At 38.0% G+C, this 12,479-nt stretch overlaps 1 pseudogene; it reads right to left on the reverse strand.

The window, feature by feature from the left end:
- Positions 1–2,072, reverse strand: LOC113291864 (annotated as a pseudogene).
- Positions 2,073–12,479: the final 10,407 nt, after the last annotated feature.

A 12,479-nucleotide genomic window follows, 5' to 3' on the forward strand; every position in this document is an offset into this window, starting at 1 on the left:
TTAAAAAAATAACAAATCAAAAAAATTCTTGTCTGCAGCTGATGACAATTTGTTAGAGATAAATGCAATATCCGATACATCATGACCCATTAATAACCGTTGCGCATTTTGTGACCGAAAGTAGGTAAGAGACCTATATCTCGGAAGTTTGTGGGGATTGGGACTGAAATAGTTAGAAACCACACTAGAGTTGAGAAGTTGGACAATGGGTGCAAGCTTCACACATCTAGGTGTGTTGTACTGGTTAACTGAAGAACCCTCCCTTGCTGCGTAGGCCATGAGCTTGTCAAAGGTTCCTGTCTCCACTATCTTTAAAGGTCCAATTAATTTCTTGTCAACCCGGCATTCACGGTATTCAGCTCCGAGGGATTCTTCTATTAAAAGACAACACTCCTCCATAACCGTCGTCTGAAGTATTGAAAAATTGTTCTTATCCCACTGAAGTTCAAAGTAGAGTACGTAATGGCCCGGAGGAGTTGACGAAGTTGTATGATGATCAGCAAAACTGGTGTAATCAACTAGAGATGCACTTAGAAATTTCTTGAGATGGATTGCAGCAACATTCACAGCATTTTGTAGCTCAACTTCGTCTGTCTTTTCAGTATCAATGCTCAGAAGGGTATTATTTCTGCGCATGAAGTTGAATTGAGGAGCATTGTTCTTGAATCCAGCGACTCTCAGGACGTCTCCAACTCTATACCTATAAAATCCTACAAGTATATACAATGGGAAAGATTACTAAAAATGAAAGCATTACCCTTATCTTAGTAAATAATTTTGCACTTACCTGTATAAGTTGTCACAACGAGCTCATATTCATTTCCGAGCTTGACAGCAGTAAGATCGACTAGCTCTTGCTGATCATGTTGGTCGCTAATTATTGGCAAGAACTCAAAATAGGCCATTGTGGGGATAAGGGTGTAGGACACTTGATCGGGTTGACATAGAGGGTTAAGGTTTATCCCACAGTAGACCTCCGAACAAGCATACCTAGCACAAACGATGGGGAGTCTATTACTGTAAAATTCAATGTACGGGATATACTGAGACATGGTTCCTGTAACAACACTCTCAATATATTTAGCATTGGGCCATAACCTCGATATGATCCCTTTCCAAGTTTCATCCCTCTTGCATTCAGTCTCAATCAAATTTGCAAGTTTCTGATTGGGTTTGATGCTGAGTAATTTTGAGACCGCCTTTCGCACCAGCAGATCGGTAATTTTCTTGTTGTCTATCCTTCCATTTCGAATATCATTGCAGAGAGAAGTCCAGTTTCCCTGTATGAACCTAACGATCGAAACGATACCAGAACCAAAAGGCGCGCCTAGTCGAAGAACCTGATCATTTTGGTACAACCCACAAAGAACCTGAGAATACATACTCTGGTTTGAATCTTCACAATGAATGGCTTCGATAGGACAAGTGTAGTTGTTGTACGGGTTATTGTTGAATCCATCCTTAAAGTATGAGGTCTTGTAGAAGTCTGTACTTGAATAAGAAAGTCCTATTCCTCCTGGTGTCTTGTCTTGAGGAACACTGATCATAATATACATTACTTTCCCTTTGTCTAAACCTGGTATATATTGATCCACTATCGGCATGACAAGGCTTCGAAAGAAATATCTTCGTTCAGCATCTTCTTCTGTCATTGGTATTCTTTTCCTCACACCAGATGAAGTTCCTGAGCTGCAAAATAACTTGGAAATGGGTTGGTTGCAGAGAATGGGGGGTGAGGAAGTATTCCCATTAAGATTATACGATCAATGTCGGGTTTGAGATCTTCATAAGTGATAACGGGAAGCATCTTCTTAAAGGTCTCACTATCTGTGTGACCATGTAAACCTTTCCGTTGCAAGTACTCCACGTGTTCATTTCGAGATAATATTTCAGAGAGAACTCTCTTCTGAATTTCTTCGGCATTAGTGGTGACTTCTTCAATGTATTCCAGCAGTGCCTTCTTGTGCTGATCATAATCAGCAATCACATTAACAGTTGTAGTGAAATCGTCTGCTGGTGATATTTTCATGTGGATCGATCACAAGCGTTTCTTGGTGAAGTACCTGAATGAAAATTACTTAGATTAAAAAGCCTGGTTCAGTCCTCAACAAAGTGACAAAATGAATTTGATCTGTGTTCATCCCATTTGTATTCACATGTTTTACGATTTTCTAGTGCACAATTAAATATTTCTCCCTTATTCATTTATTTATTAATTTGTTTTTGTGAAACAGCAGTTTGTTGGTGGAATGTGCCACCCTTCTTTTCAAAGGCATCACTGCAACTGCACCTTATATCTTCTTGATGTATTACATAAACCAAATAAAAAATGATAAAAACCTAAGAAATATCTGAGTAAGCACGTTGAGCTAGATCTCAATTTGGTTATGGCTCTTTATCTATGCAAAGAGCTAGCTGGCCAAAACCAAGATTAGGTGCCAACTCAGGAAAAGTTTGGAAATCAATTAAAGAAAAGCATGACAAAATAAAAATAAAAACAAAGTTCATTTCAGCATCTGTCAACAATCCGCTAGGGATAACTTTCCACATGTCTATGACAAACATGAAGGGCGTGAGTCATCCGTGAACCTTGCAAACATGTGATTAAAGGCTGAACGGTCTTCATATACACTGTGAAAACAGGTCTATGGTGCGGGTGCCGCATGTTTTCAAAACTTCATGCCTCCACAACACTACAAGAAGTAGGTTTTTAGTAATATCGTGTTCATCGCTGGTGTCAGTATAAATTCGTGTTTGTGATACTAGCTGTTACAATAATGACCTTATTGTCACTTCACAAAAGATTATGCCACCGCAGCCTTGATCTTTGGCATATTAACAAATATGTTAAGCCATGTGGATTGGAAAACTTATTTTTAGGCAGTGAAGGTATAGTTTATGGAAGAATAGCACACTAGTATGTAACTCGTGTTATACACCGGAAACAATGGAAATTGACCCCATAGGTGAGGCGTCGCCCCGTACACGTCCTAGAAAGGGTCCCGGTTAACACTGCAGTGTATAACTCCTCAATTACGTATTAACACTGCAGTTCTAATTAACAATGCAATCCTAGTTAACCATTTATCATTATAGTTGGAATAAAATTCACCAATTACGTATTAATAAGTAATAGTGGAGAATAATTAATATTCTTAAATAAAATGTTTCTGAAAATATTATACAAACTCTTAAAATTAATTAGTTTATGACATAGCCAACATCAGTATTATTAAAAAAAACAGTCGATATCAAGTGTGATCCTCGTGTTTGGTTTATAGTTGCATCAATATTAGCAATCCTAAAAAACATTATATTGATATAAAATAGATTGTCAACTCTAGATAGTGTACAGCGTATGGAGTGATTTCCGTCAAACAAAATGTAATTATGGAAATGGACTAATAAATCTTTCTCCAGAAATTTTATATTTCCGTTAAAGATTGAAGAGACCAACTCAACTGCTCTTCTAGGTTCCAACTTATTGTAGTTAGATGAAAAATCACGCTCACTATATTGGTATCGATATATGATATCAGAGATACTAAAAAGATCGCGATATTTATACAAAATCAATTGCCAGCTCTAATTAGTGCAAAGAATATGAAGTATTTCCCGTCAAAAAAGTTGTAATCATGAAAATGCACTGATAAATCTTTTTCAGATATCATATACTTGTGTTAAGAATCAAGAAGCCAATTAAACGTCTCTTCTGACCTCCAATATTTTGTAGTTAAATGTAAAATCTCACACAATGTATAATTGTATTAATATCTGACATTAGAGATACTAAAAAAAAAACTCGATATTAATATAAAGTAGATTTCCAACTCTGAATAGTGCAAAGCATATGAATTGCTTCCCATAAAAAAATATGTAATCAAGGAAATGTAACCATATATCTTTATTCTGAAATCAAATTCTTGCGTTAAGAAAGGAGCCAACTTAAGTATTCTTCCAGGCTCCGATTTATTTTAGATGAATAAATATCACACTTAATATATAAGCGCCGATATATATGGTATTGAAAACGATATAGGGGGAGGGAGGATACCAAAATACACCACCAACTTTTTCTTAGGAAACCTGTATGGACTAAACCCAATTCCGAGAGTTACAACTAAATGAATCTCAATCAGGAATTATATTAAGATTTTATATCTCTTTCTCTCACAATCAATATGTCAAGGGAGACAAGTATGTGAACCTGATTATACTATGAAAGCACTTGGACGATTCAAAAGATCAATTGTCAAAGATCAATCAAGTCGTATCCAACAATTATGATGGACGTATCTACTTTCATTGATTTACGTATAACTTGTGATATTTAAATTATAAATATAAATAATATAATACGGAAAAATAAATAACATAGACACCAAAAAATTTGTTCATGAGGAAATCAAAAATGCAGAAAAACCCCGGGACCTTGTCCAGACTTGAACACCAAATTGTTTTAATCCGCAAAAGACTCTAGCCTACCATCAAACTTTAGACTTGAATGTAGTTGAGACTGAATCGTCACAGCGATTTAGGTACAGTCGCTCTCCTTATGCCTATTGAATCTTTCAAGACTCTGCAAAACTGATTCCTTTAGCTGACGTCCTTTACAACTTAAGATTTACTTCAACTCAATTGAAGACTTTAAACCAATCTTCATCTTACACATAAGCCTATATGTGATTTTTGTTCTGATCAAATATCAAGGTGAGATAGACATACCTTCACCATTAGCAGTAGCTACTTGTGCAGAACCATCATATGAAATAGAGGCACCGTAATCATCCATGTTGTAAGTGAGGTGCTTTGTAGATCCAGAATCCATGTACCTAGGATTTTCACTTAGGATGTTAGCATTAGCAAGCATAGCTGATAGGTTTAATGGTGGTTCACGTCCTCGATATGCAAAATTCATACAGTAGAAACTCTTTTAATTAATACTCGATTATTTAATAAACTCTCTTAAATAATATTTTTGGCCGGTCCTGAGTCGGGGACAACGTGCCAAATTAATAATTCGCTAAAATTATAAGATAATACATTTTTGATTACCTATGTAGGTCCCATATGAAATATAAATTAATAATGCATTATATATATTCAATACATTAATGATTTACGAAGACTTTTTGAAAAATGATTTAATTGTCTTCTATTTTATGTTAAAATCAATATCACATTGAATTTCATCTCTAATTTTTCTTATCATTGTAAGAATTTTTGGTGTTGTTTTCTCATAGCTCAACAAGAAATTATTCAATGTGATTGCCGCTTTAATATCCTCGTTTCGTGAAGGGGGATCTATTGTAGAACGTTCATCATCTTCTTCCACATGTTTATCAGTTCCCATAACGTTCTCGATTATTTCTTCATCAGTCAACAACTGTGTAACTTCATTTTCTTCGGGATAATTTATGACATCTTGGACATTCATTGAGTTGCGATATCCCAACTTCTGGATCAAATTTTACAAGTCTTGAGTGATTTCTCTGTCTGTATGTTCATCCAAATTTTTTGAACTTGTGTTATCTGTTGATCGAAGTTTACAATGACGAAAGAAGTTTGCAAGTATACTTGGTGTGGATGGAAAAAGACACACAGAAAAATCTTGCAAGTATACAAGGCCAAGTTATGATATAGAAGGTAAGCAGGGGAAAGTCCACAGGGAGTGGGAGCAAACTAGAGAGTTTCCTAAGATAGCAATGGAGACAGAGCACAAGACACTAAGGCGGAAAGCAAGGAACCAAGGCTGAGAGCCAAGGGCAGGGGGATTTTGTGCACTGTTTTCAGTGCACAGCAATTTCAAAAAGCAATAAAAACAGACAAGTAAAACAGCAAAGGAAGTAAACTGAAATTATAAGTGATTGCAAAGGATTTGTGGCTAAGCCAAAGCTTAGAATCCACCTTGTGTCCTAATCAAATAACATGTTTCTAGGTTGAGTTAAGTCCTATGCATACATCTAGAAATAGAAGAATACTAAATTGCTCAATAGTTTTCCCCTAGCATTGGCTGTCTTTTGACAGCACAGCCAATCACAGGCACTATGAGCATTGGTATCTCCCATTTGCTCAAGCAAAACAGGGCACAGAAGTAACTATCCTAGCTTCTAGTCACTTGACAGTGCACAAGGCTTCAGCTGAGCCTTGGCCTGATGCTGTTTAGCTCATGCTAAACATGGTATAGCAACATACATTCATTAAGAAAGATGATTCATACACATTTAACATTCAAGATAATTTAACACACTTGCAATTCAACTGTTAACTGATAGTGGAGCTGGAATTAAATTTTCATCAACATAAAATTCTAAAAACAAACATTCAAGATGCACAGTGTCAAGATATAATCATAAACATTCAAGATAAAATTCTAAAAACAACATGCAAAATTAACTGTCAACTGTGATGCAAAAATCAGAAATTGGGATTGCAAAATTAAAATTGTTTTAATTCTCTCCTGGATAGTCCAGAGAGATCCTCCCCCTCTAACATCACTAGAGACATCAATTTATACCCAATTACACATTTAGGGTTTTCCCCCAATTTTCCCCCAAAACAGTAGAACTAGGGTTTGGTGAAACTCACCTAATTCGTTGGAATTGATCGCATGCATGCTAACCCAATCTTCTTCTGACTCTACTGCTGCTTTCTCACGCTCCAATTACTCTACTAACTCCACCTAATTCATCAATTTTTCTTCTAGGTTTTCAGAGAAAGATGAGAAGAGAAATTAGTGAATTAGATAGGTAGAGGGGTAGGGGATTGATGGGAGAAGGATGGGTGTGGTTGGTTTGGGTAGTTGAGGCAGGTGAGGTGGTGGATGCGAAGGCAGAGCAGGTGGAGAAGATGGTGGTGGTCTGCAACAGGCATGGAGGGGGAGAGGTCGATGGAAGAAGGAGAAGGGGGTGTTTGGTAGGGGTATATGGCTCGGATGTTAGGGTGTTGGGCAGTTGCAGCGAGTGAAGATGTTATGCGATCTGGGCCGTAGGATGTAAAGATGGTAGGTAGATCTGACGGCTATGCGGAGGTAAGCGAGGAGCGACCGTCAGATGAAGTGATACAACAAAACTAACGACACTTGATGGAGTTAGGAACTGTAGTGAAAATCGGATGTATCAAACTTTGATGAACAACAAGGGGGCGACCGTAGGATGACTCTGAGATCAATCTGACGGCTGAAGACGCAAGCGGGTATGGATTTGGGTTTTAGGCTTTTGGGTATAGAATATGGGTTTGGGAAATGAGTTTGGGCTTGGAAAATCTTGAGCCCACTTCTTCTTTAAGAACAAATCTCTTCTTCAAGCCCATTTCTACCCTCTTTGGTCTTCCGCACATCATTCTTCACGGCTTTTCTGCTCTTCCGCTCCGCAATCATCCAGACTTTATTTATTACCTAAAAATGCAAAATTAAGTAAGAAAAATATTTATTCTTGAAAACAATGAAAATACAGAATATGGGATAAAATGTAGAATTAATGCACAAAAGATGAGTTAAATGCCAACAAAAAGGGATAAATATATACAATATTTGGCACTCATCAAATACCCCCAAACCTGAATTTTACTTGTCCTCAAGTAAAACAAAACTAAGGAAATCCTAACTATACCACTGTCGCTGGTCTCTCGAATGCATTTAGCGTATGCACTAAGCCTTTTAAACCACTAAGTGTCCCTAGTGGACGAGTTGAAGTCTCGTGAAGGTTTGCTTAGAACGTACCTACAAAGTTCTAGGTCAAAATATAAGCTCGATTCCATCAAATGTGACTGTGCAAAACAGTTTAAGCTCACAGCAAAATGGAGATGTCAATCTAGCTATCGAAGGCACAATCTCTAGCACTGATAACAAAAAAAAGACATGTGATAAGAGTGTAAAGTGTATCTACACATGTGTAAAGAAGATTGAAGTTATGACTACTAATCACACCAAGAGATAGTTTCTCAGGCTAAGAACTGAGTCGAAATATAGCTAGCTGTCCGGACTTTACGAGAATTGTGAATGAGTTGGAGGTATTTCACAATTACTCGCGTGTACATCAATGGCATACCCCTCCTGCTTTTACAATGAAAAACAAAAATGACTCTTTACATGACTCTTATTACATTGACTACTCTCTTTTATTTTTGGAACAAGAGATGATGGAATGATAATACTTGATTTTTTTTTTTTTTTTTTTTTTTTTTTTTTTTTTTTTGAAGGAAACACTTTTGATACATACAAAAGGAAACAAAAATTACATGACACTTTGCAAGAGGTAGCCCTTTTTGATGCACCCAGTTAAATTCGATGGTTGTCTTTTTAATGTAACCTCCACCTTCTATCCAACCAACCAAAGAACAAGCTAGTCAAGTTTCGTTCAGTATTCTAAAGTGATTGGCAATCGTAACTTCCTATCAAACACCTTGAAGATCGAGGCCATACATGTATTGGTAGATCGTGCGCGTGCAAATTTCTTATCACTATGTGAATTGTGCTAGAATCAGGGTGCCTAAATATCTAGACTAAGACTCCTAATAAAAATACATATTTGCACAAGAGTCAACATTTCAAGGTAAATGAGCTCCATTTTTATGATTTTTTCTTTTTTTAATTTTTTAATTTTGATTTTTTTTTTTTTTTGGAATTTTTCAATTTTTTCAAAAGAAGAAGGAGTTCGTTTTCAATTATGGCAAATTATCATGGTATCTACTCTATACCCCCAAACCTAAACTAAACATTGTCCTCAATGTTTCAAAATATGGAAAGAATTAAAACAATATATGAAGAGGAACATGCTGAGTAGAGTAAAAGGAGAGAGAATACCCGATTGTACGGTGGCAGCTCGATTAAAACTCCGTTATTCAAGGCAAAAATCCATCATATTAGGAGTCACAATGGATGAGCACAAATATATACAAAAGGAAATTTAACTAACACATTATCTACAAGAAAATTTGGTTTTTAATGGGATTGGACTTTTTGGAAAAAATTTGGTTTTGTTGGGAGACATTTGGTTTTGATGGGAAAACGAAAAATTTTGGTTTTTAGGGAAAGATTTGGAAAACTTTTTGGTTATTTAGGGAAAGAGTGGACCAGTTTAGTCCACATAGACTGGGTCCTCCAGGTTGGTTGTTTCAATGTCGGGTGGAAATGGCTCAAGGAATGGCTTTAATCTCTGCCCGTTGACTTTGAAAACGTTCTTGTTGGAGACATCCTCCAGCTCTACAGCTCCATGAGGAAAAACTGTGCGTACTAGGTACGGACCCTTCCATCTGGAACGCAGTTTTCCTGGAAAAAGATGTAATCGGGAGTCATACAGCAAGACTTTCTGACCAGGAGTGAAGGATTTGCGCAGAATACGCTTATCATGAAACATCTTCATCTTCTGCTTGTACAGCTTGGCACTGTCATAAGCCTCATTTCTCAATTCTTCCAACTCGTTGAGTTGAAGTTTCCTTTGAATTCCAGCTTCGTCCAGAGAAAAGTTCAGCTCTTTGATTGCCCAGTAGGCACGATGTTCTAATTCCACAGGTAGATGGCACGGCTTTCCATACACTAGACGATAGGGGGACATGCCAATTGGTGTCTTATAAGCTGTTCTATAGGCCCACAAAGCATCATTCAATCTCAATGACCAATCTTTCCTGGACGGGTTGACCGTCTTCTCCAGAATGTGCTTAATTCCCTATTAGACACTTCCACTTGTCCACTAGTCTGAGGGTGGTACGGAGTAGCAACCTTGTGAGTTATGCCATACTTGCGTACTAAAGACTCAAAGTACTTGTTACGAAAATGTGAACCGCCGTCACTGATGATAGCTCTAGGGGTACCAAAACGTGCAAATATGTTTTCCTTTAGAAATGAAAGTACCACCTTGTGGTCATTTGTTCTGGTTGCTATGGCTTCTACCCACTTAGAAACGTAATCAACTGCGACTAGGATGTACAACTTGCTGTCAGACATGGGAAATGGACCCATGAAGTCTATCCCCCAAACATCAAAAATCTCCACAATCAAAATGGGGTTCAATGGCATCATGTTTCTCCTCGAAATGCTTCCTAGCTTTTGACAGCGTTCACAAGCAACACAATAATCATGGCAATCCTTGAACAATGATGGCCAATAGAATCCACACTGCAAGATCTTTGCAGCGGTTTTCTTGGCACTGAAATGGCCTCCACATGCTTGGTCATGACAGAAAGATATCACATCTTTCTGTTCAGTGTTGGGGACACATCTCCTAATGATTTGGTCTGGCAGTACTTAAACAAATATGGGTCATCCCAAAGGAAATGTTTGACTTCAGCCAGGAATTTAGAGCGGTCTTGTCTCGACCAACGTGAGGGCATCCTACCTGTAGCGAGGTAGTTAACAATATCAGCAAACCAAGGAAGGTCTGAGATAGACATCAGCTGTTCATCTGGGAATGATTCTCTAATCAGCTCAATTCATCAATAGACTCTAAAGTTAATCTAGACAAATGATCAGCAACCACATTCTCACAACCTTTCTTATCACGGATTTCGAGATCGAATTCCTGTAATAAGAGTATCCATCGAATAAGGCGAGCTTTAGCATCCTTCTTGGAAAGAAGATACTTCAAAGCCGCATGGTCTGTGTATATGATGATCTTAGACCCTATCAGATAAGATCTAAACTTGTCTAATGCGAAAACGACGGCAAGCAATTCCTTCTCGGTAGTTGAATAATTGAGTTGGGCATCATTAAGGGTTTTGCTAGCATAGTATATCACATATGGTAGTCTATCAACTCGCTGTCCTAAAACAGCACCAACAGCATAATCAGAGGCATCACACATAAGTTCGAACGGAAGCTTCCAATCGGGTGGTCGGACTATAGGAGCGGTGGTGAGAAGGGTTTTTAATTCCTCCCATGCCTTCACACAAGCAGCATCGAAATTGAAGGCAACATCTTTGGAGAGAAGACTGCACAGAGGTCTGGAGATTTGCTGAAATCTTTGAGAATCAAAATGATGAAATTTAATCGCCGGTAAAAACCAGCATGACCTAGAAATGATCTGATCTCCTTCACAGAGCAAGGTTGTGGTAGATGTTGAATGAGGTCAACTTTAGCTTTATCCACTTCAATTCCTTTTTCTGAGATGATGTGTCCTAGAACTATTCCTGAATTCACCATAAAATGGCATTTTTCCCAATTTAGAACAAGGTTCTTTTCTTTACATCTGGATATCACGAGGGCAAGATGCTTCAAACATTCGTCAAACGAGGAACCAAAAACAGAGAAATCATCCATAAAGATCTCGAGAAAACTATCTATCATGTCAGAAAAAATGCTCATCATGCAACGCTGAAAAGTAGCAGGTGCATTACACAACCCGAAGGGCATACGTCTATAAGCAAACGTCCCAAATGGACACGTGAATGTAGTTTTTTCCTGATCTTCGGAGCAATGTGAATTTGGTTATAACCGGAAAAGCCATCTAGAAAACAGTAGTGACTGTGTCCAGACACACGTTCTAGCATTTGGTCAATGAAAGGGAGCGGGAAGTGATCCTTCCTTGTTACTGTGTTCAACTTCCTGTAGTCGATGCATACTCGCCATCCTGTGGTTGTACGAGTAGGGACTAATTCATTCTTGTCGTTCTGAACTACAGTAATGCCTGACTTCTTAGGCACAACTTGAATGGGACTAACCCATTTGCTATCGGGAATTGGGTATATGATACCCGCATCAAGTAGTTTCAGGATCTCTCCTTTGACTACATCTCTCATGTTAGGATTAAGTCTCCTTTGCATTTCCCTCGATGGTTTGGCATTCTCTTCAAGGTTAATGTGGTGCATGCAAATGGTGGGACTAATTCCTTTGAGATCTGAGATGGTCCATCCTAAGGCCTCTTTGTGTTCCTTAAGTACTTCTAAAAGCTTACTTTCCTGTTCCGTGTCTAAACATGATGAAATAATGACAGGTAAAGTATCAGAAGAACCTAGGAATGCGTACTTCAACGTACTAGGCAATGTTTTCAATTCAAGCTTGGGTGGCTCAACAATGGATGGAATAAGCTTGGAATCAGAGAGTAGGGTGGTTCCACTTCATATTTCCTTTCAGTGACGTCCATTTGAGGTACAGATTCGAGCAGAGATAGGACGTCACTACAGTATGCATCATCATAGGAATCAGGGTTAAAGTTCTCCATACATGCTTGAAAGGGGTCGACGGATAGAATGTTAGTCAACGAATCTTGCATTAATCCTTCAATCATATTAACTTCATGCACATCATCATCATCAAGATTCACAGGTTGTTGACTAATATCGAACACATTCAATTCTACCGTCATGTTACCAAAAGACAGTTTTAACACTCCATTCCGACATTGATGATCGCGTTGGACGTAGCCAAGAAAGGACGTCCTAAGATGACAGGAATGTGACAGTCTGGGTTTTGTACAGGTTGAGTGTCTAAGACAATGAAGTCTACGGGAAAATAGAATTTGTCAACCTTGATCAAAACGTCTTCG

This window comes from Papaver somniferum, chromosome 6 (assembly GCF_003573695.1).
Source record: "Papaver somniferum cultivar HN1 chromosome 6, ASM357369v1, whole genome shotgun sequence".
NCBI classification, from domain to species: Eukaryota; Viridiplantae; Streptophyta; class Magnoliopsida; order Ranunculales; family Papaveraceae; genus Papaver; species Papaver somniferum.